At 52.3% G+C, this 15,091-nt stretch overlaps 1 long non-coding RNA gene across 1 annotated transcript; it reads left to right on the plus strand.

Moving 5' to 3' along the window:
* The first annotated feature begins 1,002 nt into the window (after positions 1 to 1,002).
* Positions 1,003 to 14,714, plus strand: LOC119065971 (uncharacterized). Its single transcript, XR_005085680.2, has 5 exons — positions 1,003 to 1,083; positions 5,170 to 5,328; positions 5,626 to 5,726; positions 7,071 to 7,169; positions 14,516 to 14,714. It is a non-coding gene; the product is annotated as an uncharacterized LOC119065971 (long non-coding RNA).
* Positions 14,715 to 15,091: the final 377 nt, after the last annotated feature.

Here is a 15,091-nt window from a genome sequence, read left to right on the forward strand (position 1 = left end):
GTAAATGAAGTCTTTGGCCCCAGAGTCCTTGTTCTTTGACACTTGGTCCTCACTCACTGCATGTAGCCTCACTGGGCACTGTCACATAGGCTCCGGAGTCAGAGGGCCATAAGGACAAAATGGGGGAGACTGAGGTTTGGCACGAGGGGCTCACGGAAACATAGTTCCACCTGTCCGCGTTCACAGCACAGCAGGGAGCACGCCAGGCTCCCCGTGTCCAGGTGCCCCCGTGGCTGCCTTGTCATCACTCCCTTTGCTTGCAACCCATCTTCTTTCCATCACGGCTGCAGTGCCCGGCTCTGGAGATGAGGAAGCAGGAGCTGTTCAGATCTGCGCCTCTTACGAGCCGAGCCCGGCAGTTGCAGTGGCTCCTGAGATCCTCTGTGCGGCCTTCTGAGTGGGGCGAGGGCTTCTTAGTTGCAGTTAAGTTTTCACTGGAGAGGTTAAATAGTGTCCTTGAGTCACCCAGACCCTCACCTTGCTGCAGGGGGACCTGGGGCAGAGACTCGCTCCGCCCAGGCCTGCTCAGCAGCCCCTCCCTCCGGGGGAGCTCACCTGGGCCAGGTCCGGAGACTGCTGGCGGGTGACACGTGGGGGGGAGCATCCCCTCCTGCCTGACAGCCAGAAGATAAACAGCTTCACGTTAAATCTCGCTTAATGCTGATATTTATAAATTTATTCAGCTGTGTTTACTGAAACGCGAGAATGCCTAATAACATAACGTGCTTCATCTCACATGTTCCTACTAATGAGAATGCAAGTATTGCTTAATTTTTTTTAACATTTCATTTGCTTTCCTCTCCCCTCATCTCCTCCTGTTGTCATTGGCTTGGCTTTTAATCTGTTGCCAAATTCTGAAAAGTTTGGCCTTTGGGCATTAGTGAAGAGAGGGCCAAAGCGGGCCTGGGACAGGCCCTGGACTCAGGCGCTGAGCCCCCCCGGGCGGGGGGGGGGACGACACTTCACCACCTGATATTGGTGCCCAAGGGGTCAGGGTGCTGGCTGACCGGCTGGAGCACGCTGACCAGAGCACAAACGCCTCTTCTATCTTCTGCTGCAGTTTGCAGAGGCTGCATGGTTCAGGTCAGAGTTGCCGTATTTGGGGTTTTAGGGACAGGAAATTGAAGGCAGAGGGCAGGGAACTAGTGTCCTTGGCTTTGGAGAGACAAGGGGGATGGCCAGAATGACGGCGGGAAATGGGCAACATTTGTGGGGTCTTGATGCGGGTGTGTGTGTGTGTGTCTGTGAAAGTATCTGTCTATGTAAGAGATCCATATGCTCATAGAGAGAGAGGGAGGGAGAACGAGCGGGGAGACTCCACTTTTACCTTCGTTTGATCTATTCTCTATGAGTTTAAGACAAAGGCCTTCCTACCCCTGGCTGTTTATCCCACTGAGGCCACCAGGCAGCCTTCACCTGGCCAGGAGGAGCCCCAAGACCAGGGCAGGGAGGGATGGCACAAAAATCAGCAGAGCTCAGGAGGGTGTCTAGAAGGCCGTGAGTGAGGGTTAAGGAAGGGGAGAGCAGGTGTGGTTGTGCTGGGCTTCCTTGGGCTGGGGGGGTGGTCGGGGGGGATAGAGGCAGGACTGGGTATCAAGCTACCTGGCCTCAGTGGCCTGAGGGGAAGACACTGTGCAGAAGTCTGGAGTCAGGAGCTGGGGAGGAGGAAGTCCGGAGAGATGCTGACCAGGCAGGGGCAGGACCAGGAGGGCACTGTGGTGGGGCACACGCAGCGGGGAGAACGGAGGGATGCTGGCCAGAGAGAGGCCTTGAGAAGGAGACCAGCGCTCTGACCTTGGATGAACCATGGCCTCCTTGGGCCTTGTGACCTAGAGCTCTGGACCTTCTGGTTCTGCTCTGTGTGCAAGTTCCAGTCCGGGTGTCCTTTTGCTGGGTGGACGGAGCAGGAAGCCAGCCTGGCACAGGTGGTCGCTGCTCTAGAAATGACACTGCTTTCCTCTCCTTCCAGAGGCAGGATAAGGCTGCCTTTTCAGGGGCCTGGCATCTTAGGGGGCCATGCCTTTTTGGCATTATTCAGGAAGCTGGGATCCCCGTGGAAACCCAGGAGACTGGAGGTTAACCTGGGCAGTGCCAGGAAGGGGCAGCCTTCCCCACCACAGCCAGCAAGTCCTGGTCCCTCTCACTTGCTTCCATGGGGGGCAGGCGACAGGCAGGTGGCAGGAATATCGGGGTCCTGGATGGCAGATGCCTATTTGAGGAATTCGCGGACTGAGTAGAGGAGCTCCAGGCCCAGCCCCGACACCTTCTCCCCTGACAGTCAGCCCTCTCCATAGGCAGCCCACGTCCCCATCTGTGCGCACGTCTCGGAGGCCCGTCAGGATGGTCAGCCTTGCCCCGCTCCTCTCTGTTCTGCAGTAGCAGTGGGAACTTCCTCTGGACATCCCCCTCTCTGGGCCCAGCTCTGTTTGGGGTTCCCCAGGGGAGGAGGAGGAGGGGCACTGGGGCTCATCCCTCTCTTTTGTGCTGTCTCTCCCTCCCACTTCCGCTCCCTGTACTGCTCCTGGTGACCTTTCACCCCTCCCTTGGATGTCCTTCAAAGGCAACTCCTGGGGTTAATAACTTTGGCTGGCAGCCCCACACAAAGCCAGGGCCGGAAACCATTGTCCCCAGGACAATGGTTGTGCAGCCCAATAATGAGGCCTCCGCAGTGTTGTCTGACGTCCTACGTTGCCCGGGCAAAGGAGGAGGGGTGCGGGACTGCCCTGACCCCCAAGATGAATTATTCCCTGCACCCATTGTGGGTCCTCCCGAGGAGGCACCAAGACTGCTGCACCCTCCAGTTGGCCCCATTTCAATGCAGGGTGCATGTGACCCAGCGACACCCTGATGTACACACCACTATCCAGGTCATTGTTCTGATCCCCTGACCCCAGTGGAAGCACCTCACAGGTTAGCAATTAATTGGCTCTGGCAAATCATTAAGGTTGGAGCGCGGCCAGCCTGCCATCTGATGACAGGCATGTGGCCGTTTGTGGAGCCGGGCCTCCCTCTTCCCTTCCTAGCTGTGTGACCTGGGGAAGCTGGGTAACCTCTCTGAGTCTCTGCTTCAGAAGGGGTGGGTGGGAATGCAGAGGGGGCTCTCAGAAGTTACCTGCGAGGTGAGTGTCTGCGACCTAGTGGGCAGCGCAGCCCTGGCCACTCTGTGGGTGATGAGGGCTCTTCTAGCTGTGGGAGTGGCCCTTCCTCAGTTGTAATTTAACTTCCTGTCATGCCAGCCCCTGCCTTGTGTTCCCAACCACAACGTAAGTCACTCAGGGACATACTGTGTCACATACTATTTCTCTGCCCTCTGCCCTCTGCCCTCTGCCCTCTGCACTTGGCTGGGCACTCGGGATCCTGACGGCTCCCGAGGAAGTGGTTGCTGCGGGCCCTCAGCCCTGCCGTGCACTAGAATTACCAGGAGAGGCTTACAATACCCGGAAGGTTTGACCCGAGTGGTATGGACTGTAGCATTGGGACTGTGTGTGAGAGAGAGACACAGCTGGGAGGATACTGACAGGCCGAGAGGAAACACTGGTTCGTACACTCAGAACACGTGCGGACCCTCCTTTACGCAGGAGCGCAGCCCTTCTGCGGGGGAGGAACGGACCGTGATGTAAGACATTGTTGACGTCCTCGGGCACACGTTCCTCCTTTTACAGCTTTACTCCAGGGAAATGATTCAGGGTTAGGGATAGTGTTCTTTTAAATCAACTTTATTGAGCAATAATACAAATATACTAAAATGCGTCCTTGCAAAGCATACAGTTCATGAGTTTTGACAAATATATACATCTCTACAATGACTGCCCCAGTGGAGATACAACATAATCTGTCATCCCAGAGAGACCCGTGAACGGGAGGTTTTAAAGTCTCCTCTGCTGTTGTGAGATGCGGCCCAGTTTGACACTCCGGTGTGACGGCGTCAGCTCTGGAACCTCAAAGAGCTTGTCACTCTTCAGCATGCACAGCATCACCTGGGGAGCTGGTGAAAGGCTGGCTCAGCCCCCAGGGTGAGCCTGGGACTCTGCATTCCTAACAAGCTCAGCCACACTTTGAGGCTTCAGGTCCCTCATTTGCAGATGAGAGAACTGAAGCTCAGAGCTTGAATGTGGGCAGCTCGCAAGCTCTGGTCCTGAGCTCCCGGCCAAACACTTGTACCCCACTGTCCTCCAGTCCTTTTCTTTTTGATCTCTGCCCAAACCCTAGACCCTGTAGGAAGTAGGAGCATATTAACCTCAGTGCCTCTTTCCCTCAGAGTGCTGTCTCTCCCTTCCCACCCACTCCCACCGGCCCTGCACCCACATGAGTCACTTCCCAGGAAAGCCCCCCTCGTCTGTTTTGGATAGGACTGCCCATTCCTATCCACACCTACCTTCCCCGGTCCACTCCAGTCCTCACTGTGCATCATCAATTCAACCTAATGACCAAGTGTTTATTTATTAAACAAGTCCTGAGTGGAGTGGATCTCACCATCCAGGAGAAAGGTAAACCAGAAGTTGAGATGAAGTTAACCCAGATGGCAACTGCGTGATATGACGTGAGGGAGGGGAGACCCTAGCCCACCCAGCTCAGGCTCCTCGCTTTGCAGATAATGTTGAGGAGCAGCAGACTCTCCCCCCTCTGCCCAGCCCCAGTCCGTGCAACTCCCCTTCCAGGAGCAGGCAGAGCAGACCCCGAGGAGGAGCAGGGGTTTGAGAAGGACTCTGAGAAAATTGTAGAGAGGGAGGAGACAAGGCAGGTGTTGTGGCCCAGGGTGGAGAGGAGACGCTGCTGTGGAAACTGGGCCCCTCTTCACGGAGGAACTGGGAGGAGGTCCTGGGGGCGTGGCTGCCCAGACGTGGGCACGACCTCATGCCGGGACACAGGAACGACGGGCAGTTCTCTATCCAGGCCCCCCTGCACTCCGCTCCAAGTGTGGGGTTCCACCTCTGGGAGCACCACCAGGGCGTGTATCTGGGTGGTCTGAGGATCAGGCGTTGCAAGTGGCAGGCCCCGGAGATTTTTCAACCAGAGAAAGAAGGTGTGCCGTCTGGGGGCCCGGGGGCCTGGGGGCCAGTGTGGACACTGGCAAGGCTGTTAAGCAAAGTCGGTTAGTACTACGGGCTTTACAGAGAAGCAGGTTTCACTTCACACTTGGGAAAAACTGGGTTCTTACACTTCTCTTAGACTGAGCCACTGAGGAGAAAGGGTCTTCCGTCCCCGGATATGAAGAGCTAAGACCAAATGAGGCAGATTTGCCAGATGTCCTAGCCTCCTGCCTATTCCCTGAGAGTCGACCAGGGGAAGCCAGTCACCCCAGCGACCACGTGCACATCTATGTCTGAGGTACAGCCCCAGAGCAGCTTCCCCTGTGGCTACCTGGCTTGGCCGTGGTATGGATCTACAGCAAGAACACGGTGATGGCTAGAGGTGGGAACACAGATGACAGTTTGGGGTCAGGGGAGAGGGAGGCAATGGAGCTCCACCAGGATGCCTCTGAGGAATCTTTACATATCTGAAAAAATAGGTCTGGAACTTCAATGGGAGGCTGGTGCTAACACCACAAAATTGAGAGTTAATATACTGGAGTGAGGCCTGAGAAGGTCATGGGGCTCCGATTGCTGTGGGTTGAATGTCTTGCAGGGATTAGGGAGGATCACACGTGAGTGGCGTTTGGCCATGACCAGCCCTGGGAGTCAGCTCAGCCCTGCCCTGCCAGCTGCGTGTCCTTGGGTACACTCAAAGTGAGTTTCCTCCTTTGCATGATGGTAAGATTGTCTTCAAGATACTTAAGGTTGTGTCCAGCGTTCATACACCAGAATTTAGTGGTTTTAGGGATTCAGTCCAACAGTGGGAATCAGGGCTGGGCCAGTCCACCTCCGGGGAATGGCAGGGTCAGTGTCCAGTAGGCCTGGCTGTGGTTGTCCTGCAAGGCCCTGAGCACAGAGCGGGGGTGATAAGGATGACTTGAAGCAGGGAAGAAAAATTGGATTGTCCTCAGTTCCTTCAGGCAAGCACTGAGGAAGCTTTGCCTGCCCGCCAGCTGTCTGCCAGCCAGACCAGGAACGTCCCCACGGGACCTTGCAGGGGTTGCCTGGCCTGTGTTCCACGAAGCAGGAACAACTGCTGGGTCATTGTGCAGACGTGAGGTGAGGCACACAGCTGTCTTTGGAGCAAAGTCATAAGGAGCTACATTTCTGCAATTGGCTCCTGGCCAGATGAGGGGACAGATCTCAAGTCCCAGCGGAATGGCCCACAGGGCTCATCCAGCCTGCTCCGTGCCCGACCCTGCTCTCTGTTGGGAGGGCAGAGCCTCTCCCTTGGCTGACTCCACGGACAGGGTGAGAAGCCATAGCTCACAGTTTGGCTCCAGGGACTGGGTACGTGGCTCTGGCTGTGTGGTTCATCTCTGCAGCTCAGATCTTCACCCTGGAAGAAGCCTGGACCTCAGCATGAGTGCCTTCTCAGGAGGTAATGACTAGGAGCCCTGAAGGATAACAGGTGCATGTAGTCTTCAAGATGGACCAGCCAGGATGCCAAACACCCCTCCCCCTGCATCCCAAGGCACTCTTTCCCAGTAATTCACACTGACCCCAGAATATGTCTCGGCCCTAATCGGTGGTGTTCCGACATTCAATGAACCTTGGGCCCTCTCTGCACGAGACAGTTAGTCCGAACACTAGCAAATGACTTCAGGTTCACCTATGGGATATGCTTCCTCTGGCATCTGAACAGAATCACCTATAAATATCATCTCTGCTGGTGGACAGGACAGGAACAACATAGATAATCCAAAATATCAGGTGTTATCCATGGTCACACCAGTGCCAAAGTAAATCCACAAATGGTTCTTTAGAAGTTGACTAACAAAGTTACTCATGATCACTTTTCTACTTAATTTCCTAAAAGAGCAATTCAAAATTACATGGGGATTCATACACTTTTGGTTGACAGCCAAGAAAATTGCATGTAGCAGGTACTTACCAAGTACTTTTTAGTAAATGAATGAATGAATAATGAGTGATAGTAAAACTCTACCAATTTTTCTCAACATCACCAACACTCTGTATTTCTTCCTGAAACCTTAGCATCACTTCATAAACCTTGCCGAGTAACAGCCATCCCTCCATTGACTGCGGCACGCTGGCGATGAGGTTTCCCCACAGGAACATTTCCATCCCTCCATGGTGAGCCACTCACCCTCTTTCCCAGAAGCGTGTCTCTCTCAGGTGGGGCTTTTCAGGCAGGGTTTGCCAACCCCCGGCGAGGTGAGAGCCATAGGCACTCCATGTGCCGAGGTATGCAGGCCAGCCGAGGGCCAAGCGTCGTGGTCATTAACTTTGTAAACTGACTATCTGAACAACTGTGTTTCTGTAGCTCTGGCATGCACTCACTCAAACCTTTTCTAGTACTTTCTCTTTCCTAATTAGGTTTGCGTTGACTTATTGTACTATCGGGGTGCAGCTCCTGAGATGCACTGCAGGATGAAACAGGAGTGTGTTGTAAGGCTTGGTGTAAAGGAACTACCAGCCAGCACACGGGCCACTTGCATGGGGGACCACTCAGACCCACCTGGCCAGGGTTGGGCATCTCAGTGGGAGCCACCAGCATTGGCTCATTTCTGCCCATGGGTTCCAGGAACTCTGAGTGACAGTCTTCTCCCGCTGCTTCCTGCCATCCCTGTCTTCGACCTTGTCTGCAAGGACATCACCCCCTCAGGCTGGGTGGAAGCCCAAGTTGGTGAGCAGGAGGGGTGGGGTGGAAGAGAAAGAACACTTTCCTAAGAAGGCACCAGATGTTACAGAATCCCATGTGTCTGAGGTCCAATGTCCTTACTTCAGGGAAGAGCACACCTGCCTGGGAGAAGGGAGGAGCCCTGTGACATGAACAGAGCTCACTCCTGAGAAAACCAGGTCTGCTTACACCTCGTCCTGTGCTCATCCCCGTGTCCCATTGCTGCTCTAGGATGGACATGGACACTAGTTTGAGGTTTCCCTGGGAGCAGCAGCAGTGTCTTGTGAAACCCTGGACCCTCAAGGTCGGCCAGGCGAACTGCAGAGCTGATGGAATTGGCCTTGGGTTTTGTGGTAAACACCCTCTTACCGTCACTTTTTCTAGTCTCTGCATTCTTATGGAACTGGAACACTTGGTACATTTTTAAATAGTTTTAAAAATATTTATCATGTCATTTATCCTAAAAACAATTTTGGAGTAGAGCTATTATTTCCACTTTATAGATGGAAGAACTAAAGCCAAGTCACACAAATAGTAAGTGGCCGGGTGGCACCTGTGTGCCTTTGCCCTTCTCCGACACCACCCAGCCGTTCTCATCGCTGGTCAGTTGCATGAGACTTCCTGGGCAGAAGGAACAACTTCTCAAGGGGGAAGGGAATAAGGGTTAAAATCTTTTGCAACTTAAGACCTACCTTCAACTGGATTTCCAAAACCTAAAGTAGACCTGCTTCCTTCACGGAGATTAAAGAGTCAAGGGCTGATGGGGACCAGCAAGGCAGAGGGGAGTGGGAGATGGGGTTCATGTTGTGCGTGGGTTCGAAGCCAGCCCTGTCACTTAAAAGCTGTGTGATTTGGGGAAAGATACGTAACCTCTCTGAACCTCTATTGTCTCATACAAAGATTAGCATGTGGGAAGTGTACAGTGGAGAGTGTCTGGGATCGCTACCTGTGGAGGAAGGAAAGAAAGTAGGATTGGACAGAGGGAGAGGCAGAGCCAGGCCGCATTGCATGCAGAGCTCTGGAGCTGTCCCCAGCTGGGGGGAGGGGCCCAGGGCTTTAAAGCCCTGCATGGACCACTTGTTGGATGCAGGGCTTGACCTTAGGCAAGTTGGCTCTCCGGGAAAGTCCAAGACCTGGGAATCAGGTCTGTACAGCCCTGCAGTCTGTACGGGGGACTGGGTGACGAGGACAGTGTCCACCATGGTGCTCTGTAATGTCGTGCTGGGACTAAATGAAGTGATTAAAATGTGTGATTGGAATGCGTGCACCACACAGGAACTGGGACAGAGAAGGTGCCCAGTTGACATCAGGCCCTTCCTCTTCCCACTTCTTGTTCCTGGTTAAGAAACCTCTGTCTGACTTCCAGGTGAACCTACAGGCAGCAAAGCCCCAGACCTCACTGAGACCTCAGGGGTCCAAGGGTAGGAACCTCACTGGACGCCCGGCCTGGCCAGGCTGCTGCAGGGCATGGAAGGGGTGTGTGTGTGTGTGTGTGTGTGTGTGTGTGTGTGTGTGTGTGTCTGTGCTCTCTGCCGAATCACCTGTAAGGACAGGACCCATGTCTACATCTCCATCTCTTTTCCCAAATAGATCCTTTGCTTAGTGTTGTAGGACACAATGGAGCTTTGTCAACAAGATTTAAATCTATTTGTAGTTTATTTGCTTTAAAACATGTTACAAGCCCTGGCTGGTGTTGCTCAGTGGATTGAGCACCGGCCTGCAAACAAAAGGGTCACCAGTTCGATTCCCAGTCAAAGCACATGCCTGAGTGGCAGGCCAGGTCCCCTGTAGGGGGTGTGTGAGAGGCAACCACACACTGATGTTTCTCTCCCTCTCTTTCTCCCTCCCTTCCCCTCTCTCTAAAAATAAATAAATAAAATCTCCAAACATGCTATAAAACAAACATTTAAATAAAGAGGTCAAAAATGGTAGAAAGAGGACTGTAATAACCAACCGAACACAGTTATTCTAAGACCTCCACACAACCACACGTATGTAAGCACCATGCACACCTGGGAGCTGAACAAAGTCCCCATGAAGAGGCCTCTGAAAGTCCTCACACAGCTGCGAACCGTGAACCATGGGGATGACGTCATTGTGGTGTGTGGAGGGAGACAAGACTGATGCAGTAGTAGTCACAGCCACCTTGTACCAGGGCCAAGACACTGGGTTTTCCTTAATCTTGAGAACCATACATGGTGGGCACTGTTCCCACCTACCTTACAGAGATCAGGAGCTGCGGCACAGGGCAGTCAAGCCACAAGACCAAACTGGCCCAGCTCACAAATGGCAGAATGGAGTCCTGCACCCGGGAGTCTGTCTCAGGCCGTCACTGTGCTCCAATGCCTCGCTCTTTTGCCAGAGGTTCCCACCTTTCAGAGAAAAGAAGGTGAATCTGGGCATCCTGTGGAAAAAGAAAAAAGCAGGACTGTGAAAAACTAAAATGGCCTGCCAGCCCACAAAAGGACTGTAGGGGATGGTGACCCCCTCCTGAGTGGGAGCGTGGGATTGGGGGCAGAGGAGAAGTCTCAGACTGGAAGAAGTTTAGGAGCTGAAATGAGTTTGTGAAGAAGGTTGCGCATCTTCTTCCCCAGAGACCACTACAAATAGGCCACGGCAACCATCAGTGGCAATAATCAGTGGTTCGCTGCTCATCAGAAACCAGGGTGGGCTGATAAAATAGCAGCAGGGTCAGCCCGCTGTCCCACTTCCGATGGCCCGCTCTGCCAGCACAGGTTTGGAGTCCAGGGTGGGGTGCTGGCTGGCTAGTGAGTTGTCTTAAATGCTGCTACACCTCTTACGTAACATCGAAGAGCCACCATTTATTTATTTTTAAGGTATAATTTACTTACAACGTTCTATTAGTTTCAGGTGTACGACAGAATGGTTTGGTATTTGTATATGCATATTGCAAAATGATCACAAAATGTCTAGCTAACATTTGTCCATACATACTTACAAAAGTGGTTTTCTTATGATGACAAATTTTAAAATCTACTCCCTTACGAATGCAGTATTATTAGCTATAATCCCCGTGCCGTACATTATATTACCATGACCTATTATTTTACAGCTGGGAGCTTGTACCTTTTCACCTCTTTTACCCATTTTGCCCTCCCTCACCCACCACCCCCATCCCTGCCTCTGGCGAGCACCAATCCCTTCTTTGTCTCTATGAGCTCATTTTCCCCTAAGATGCCACGTATCGGTGAGATCAGACAGGACTTGCCTTTCTCGGCCTCACTTGGTGTAACACCTCAAGCTCTACCTGTGCTGCCATGTATAACAGAACTTCTTTTTTATGGCTGAGCTTATTCCACTGTGTGTATGTACTGCAGCTTCCTCATCCATCACTTTGCAACTTGTTAGACCCCCCGACACACGCGTGCCACACACCGTCCCCCCCACACACACCATGTGCCACATACCAGGTCCAGCAGGGGCTGCAGGGCTGGCTCCCTTGGTGTCCCGGGTATCAGAAATCTGTGACATGACTGACGACTGCACTCTGCCGGAGTACCACCCTTCCTCTCAGCCCCCATCCTGACTCTTTTACCTGGAGGTGCCTGCTCTTTGCCGCTTACTTTTGCCGACTTCTGGCTCCAGATCCATCACTCTGCTCTCTGCTGTAGCCTGTCACCCCTCCCACTGGCCCTGCAGTGGTTTATCTCTGGGGCTCACTTTGAGTTCCCTCTGTGTGTGAGCCTTACCATTTGGGGTCTACTCTGGACTCCCCGTAAAGCCCCTCAGACAAGGAGCCCAGACGTGTGCACGTCAGCCCCCAGGCCTGGAGGGCCAGGAGGTGCGGCGGCTCAGAAGGAAGAAGGCTGTCGGCAACACCCATAATGCAGCTGCCCGGCCCAGCTTCTGCCACACACTTGAGTCTACTCATCTATAAAGCGGGACACTCGTTTCTGCTTTCGAAGTTGTCAGTGATTGCAGAAGTCACGGTGCTGTGGTGGTTGTGAGACTAAGACTGTTGGTGTCCTTAAGGGCTGGGTGATAAGGAGCAATGGTGAGAGAGGGGAAGCCAGCTCTAGAGAAAGACAGGCACACTGCGGACCCAGGCACAGGGTCTACCCTTAAGGGCTGGAGACAGTTCTGGGAAGTGTCATTGTTGCCACTGCTGCTGCAGGTTTGCCTGAACGGCATTTGTCTCGGACCCCAGGACTGCGCTGCTGGGAGCTGACTCCAGGCCAAGTGTTTGGGAGCTTGGTGTGGATCCCCGAACAAAACCTGACATTACCAGCACTCTTTAAAATTAAGGTGGTCTTACCTCCAACAGATCATCTCCATGATTACAAGTTTGCTTCCAACTTCTCAGAAGGATGCAAGTTACGAAGCAGCTCAAGAGTCTGGACCTTTTGCATAGAAACAAGTAATAAGTCCTTAGAATTCCCACACCAACCGTGCAGAGTGCAGCTAAGATCCTGCACATTGACAATGAAATGAGCCCTCCTATCACATTGCGCTATGTCCATAATTAATTACCCAATCCATCTCAAAGCTGAATAGACTGTTTGCATTTACTCTGAAAGCTGACCTCTCAAAGAAATGGAATTGCCTGGGGGAAGCTAAATGGTAGGCTTTTGCGGGGACCCTGATGTTCAAGGACTTGAAGACATCTAATCCCACTCTCCTTCTCACCGACTCAGACCCCTTGCGTCTATTGGTCACAATTAAAGTGACTTTTGGCTCACTAGCAAGATGACTAAGGGAGAAGGGGGAGAAAGAGGGAGGGTTGATGATGGAAGAGGAAGCATACAGATTTCTTTAGACACCGAACAACAGCTGATTCAAAAACCAAAATGGCTTAGGGTCTTCGGTACTAGATCCTGAATGAGAGAGGCAGAGAGCAGAGGACGGCATGACCCTCAGCCAAGGAGCAGCGGAGAAGAGTAGGAGTGGGACCCTGAGGTGCTGTCTACACAGGACACCCTGGCTGGATGGGTCAGCGGTGGGCGGGGCAGCTGGGGCAGGGAATGCAATGACTGTACAGCCAGGTATTTCTAACTTGAGATGAGTGAGGTTCACATGGTGGGGGAGGGCTCAGAGGTGGCGGAAGTGGGCTGTTCTCTTAACATTATTATTAGGAGGTATCACCCATTTTACATCAAGTGATTAATTAATTTTATTCCTGCACATATTAATTGAGCTCCCACTTCCTCTAGCTCTCTGGTTACAGTGAAGAGTAGCTTGTAGCCTGGGAAGGAGAGAAACACGAGTCACGTAACCACACAAATGCACGTCAGTCTGCATCAGAGACAGACACAGTGAAATGAGTTCTAAATGGAAGGGTTTGACCTGGAGGACTCTGCAGCGAGCCTTCTTGGAGGAAATGGGGCTGCATTGGAGATCTGAATTGCAGGAGCCGCGTGAGTTGAGAGCTGAGAGGAAGCCAGTGGGGCAGGTGGGCTGCAGGTGCAGGGGCTGCAGGCACAGAGTCTGTGTGGTGGAGGGAGCCTGATGGGAATGGGGCTCCCAGAGGTCAGAGCTGCTGGAGTGAGGCAGGAGCTAAGTTTGGGGCAGGCGAGGCTCAGCAGGGTGGCCCATTGGAGAGTTACGAATGAGGAGAGTTACGAATGAGGAAGTTGAGGCTTAGAGAAGTAAGTGGTTTGAACATAATCAGACAAATCAGAAGAACGCCCCTGGCTGTCAGTCCTTGCTTGGAAAGCCTGTGCTCCCTGTCGGTGTTTTTTTTGTGTATTAGGGACTTTGTTCAGTGTGAGTGCTGGGCAAAGACCATCGTATTACAGCTCACTAAAACATGAGCAATATTATGTATTGCTAATGAAGCATCTAGAATACACACACAACACCATGATTTGCCTTACACTAATACAAACATTAATTAAATATGTACATAATAACCAGTCACTCCTTGTTTAATTATCAAGCATATGTTTCTGGAATCCTACTGGTTAGTGACACCACACTGGCAAGAAGGAGCAGTGCTCTGTTCAGTCGAGAAGCATACCTGCTGCAGGTAGGCGGGCTGTCCTGGCCACTGCCTACGACGCCGTGCTGGTTGGCAGCCCCGCAGGCACCGCGTGTCCGCACGGCAGACACGTTCTAGGAACACATCTCTAAACGGAGGTTGGGTGACTCAAACAGTAACCCGAAGAATCTTCCAGAACCAAATTTAATGCATCCACACACTTGTCTAACAAGTTTTCTTAAAGCCCAGCCTACCTGTAATATGTCCCAAGTGGTTTATCGAGTCATGTCTGGGGGCTGACTTTGACCGTTGTAACAACCCTTTCCCTGTCTTCCTGTGAGAAGATGGCAAGTGCACAGATTGTAGGTCTACTCGTGTCCACTTCTTTTTTCTTCTCAACTTGGTAGCAACTGTATATGGTGTCCATCTGATATCACATATAAGTAGATTGACTGGCCCCTGTGCTAGGCTGGGCGGTTTCTTGGGAGGGTTGACACTGGACGATTGAAGCTAGGGGGCTGACCTTCAAGATCTCCTGTCCAGCCCCGTGCAGCATCCACAATGAACTTCCCCCTCCCTGGCGGGACGCCTTGTGCTAAAAGCCACCTCTCACACAGGCTGCAATGTCCTGCCCAGGTTTGTGGGGCTGCCTCTCCCCGCACTGCCCTGGCTTCTTACATCATGACCTTCAACCTCATCATCTGTGTCCCTGTGTTTTCTACCTGCGCGCTTTGGCTCACTACTCAAGCCGATCTCATAGCTTTCAACTTCCACTTTCTCTTGTCGACATTTCATCTTTTCCCTTGGACAAGGGGAAGTCCTTGATGGTTTACAACATAAGTATCTCATTCTTTCTTGCAGGCAGAGTTGGTGTAGACCTGACCAGGATGCTCAGTGAGGTGGAGGTCTGGATGATGGAGAAAGAGCTTTGAAAGCAAGCAGACCTGGGTTCGAATCTTGGCTTCACCAGTCAAAGTTATATATCACTTGGCAAGTTATTTCAACCCTCTGGGCCTCAGTTCCCTTAACTATAAATGGTGAGGAAAATCCCAATCACACATGGTTGCAGTAAGGGTTTAGTGAGTTGAGTACACAAGTCATCTGGCACATAGTGGGTGATAACACTTGATGATTCTCATTTTATTATAAAGGTTGTAGCACATAACAAGAAAATTTTGAGGGTAAGCCTAAGAGATCAGCAGAATTTTGTCAAGTTCAAGGAACAAGTGCACATTCAGGAATAAGATGGTCTTCAAATATAAGAAGTCAGGCAGATACTGAACAGATTTAGCCACCTGAGGAAGAGTCAGAGCCGGAGGGCAAGCCCAGCCCCCACTCACCGGTCTCAGGCTGCCTGGCCCCACAGGGAGGGCAGTGGTCTTTTAAGAACCCAGGAGAAGGGAGAAGGGACACACTTTCCTAGTCAAGCAAGTCCTC

The sequence above is a fragment of the Artibeus jamaicensis genome, unplaced genomic scaffold (assembly GCF_021234435.1).
Source record: "Artibeus jamaicensis isolate MK-2021 breed Jamaican fruit bat unplaced genomic scaffold, CSHL_Jam_final contig_384, whole genome shotgun sequence".
Lineage (NCBI taxonomy): Eukaryota > Metazoa > Chordata > Mammalia > Chiroptera > Phyllostomidae > Artibeus > Artibeus jamaicensis.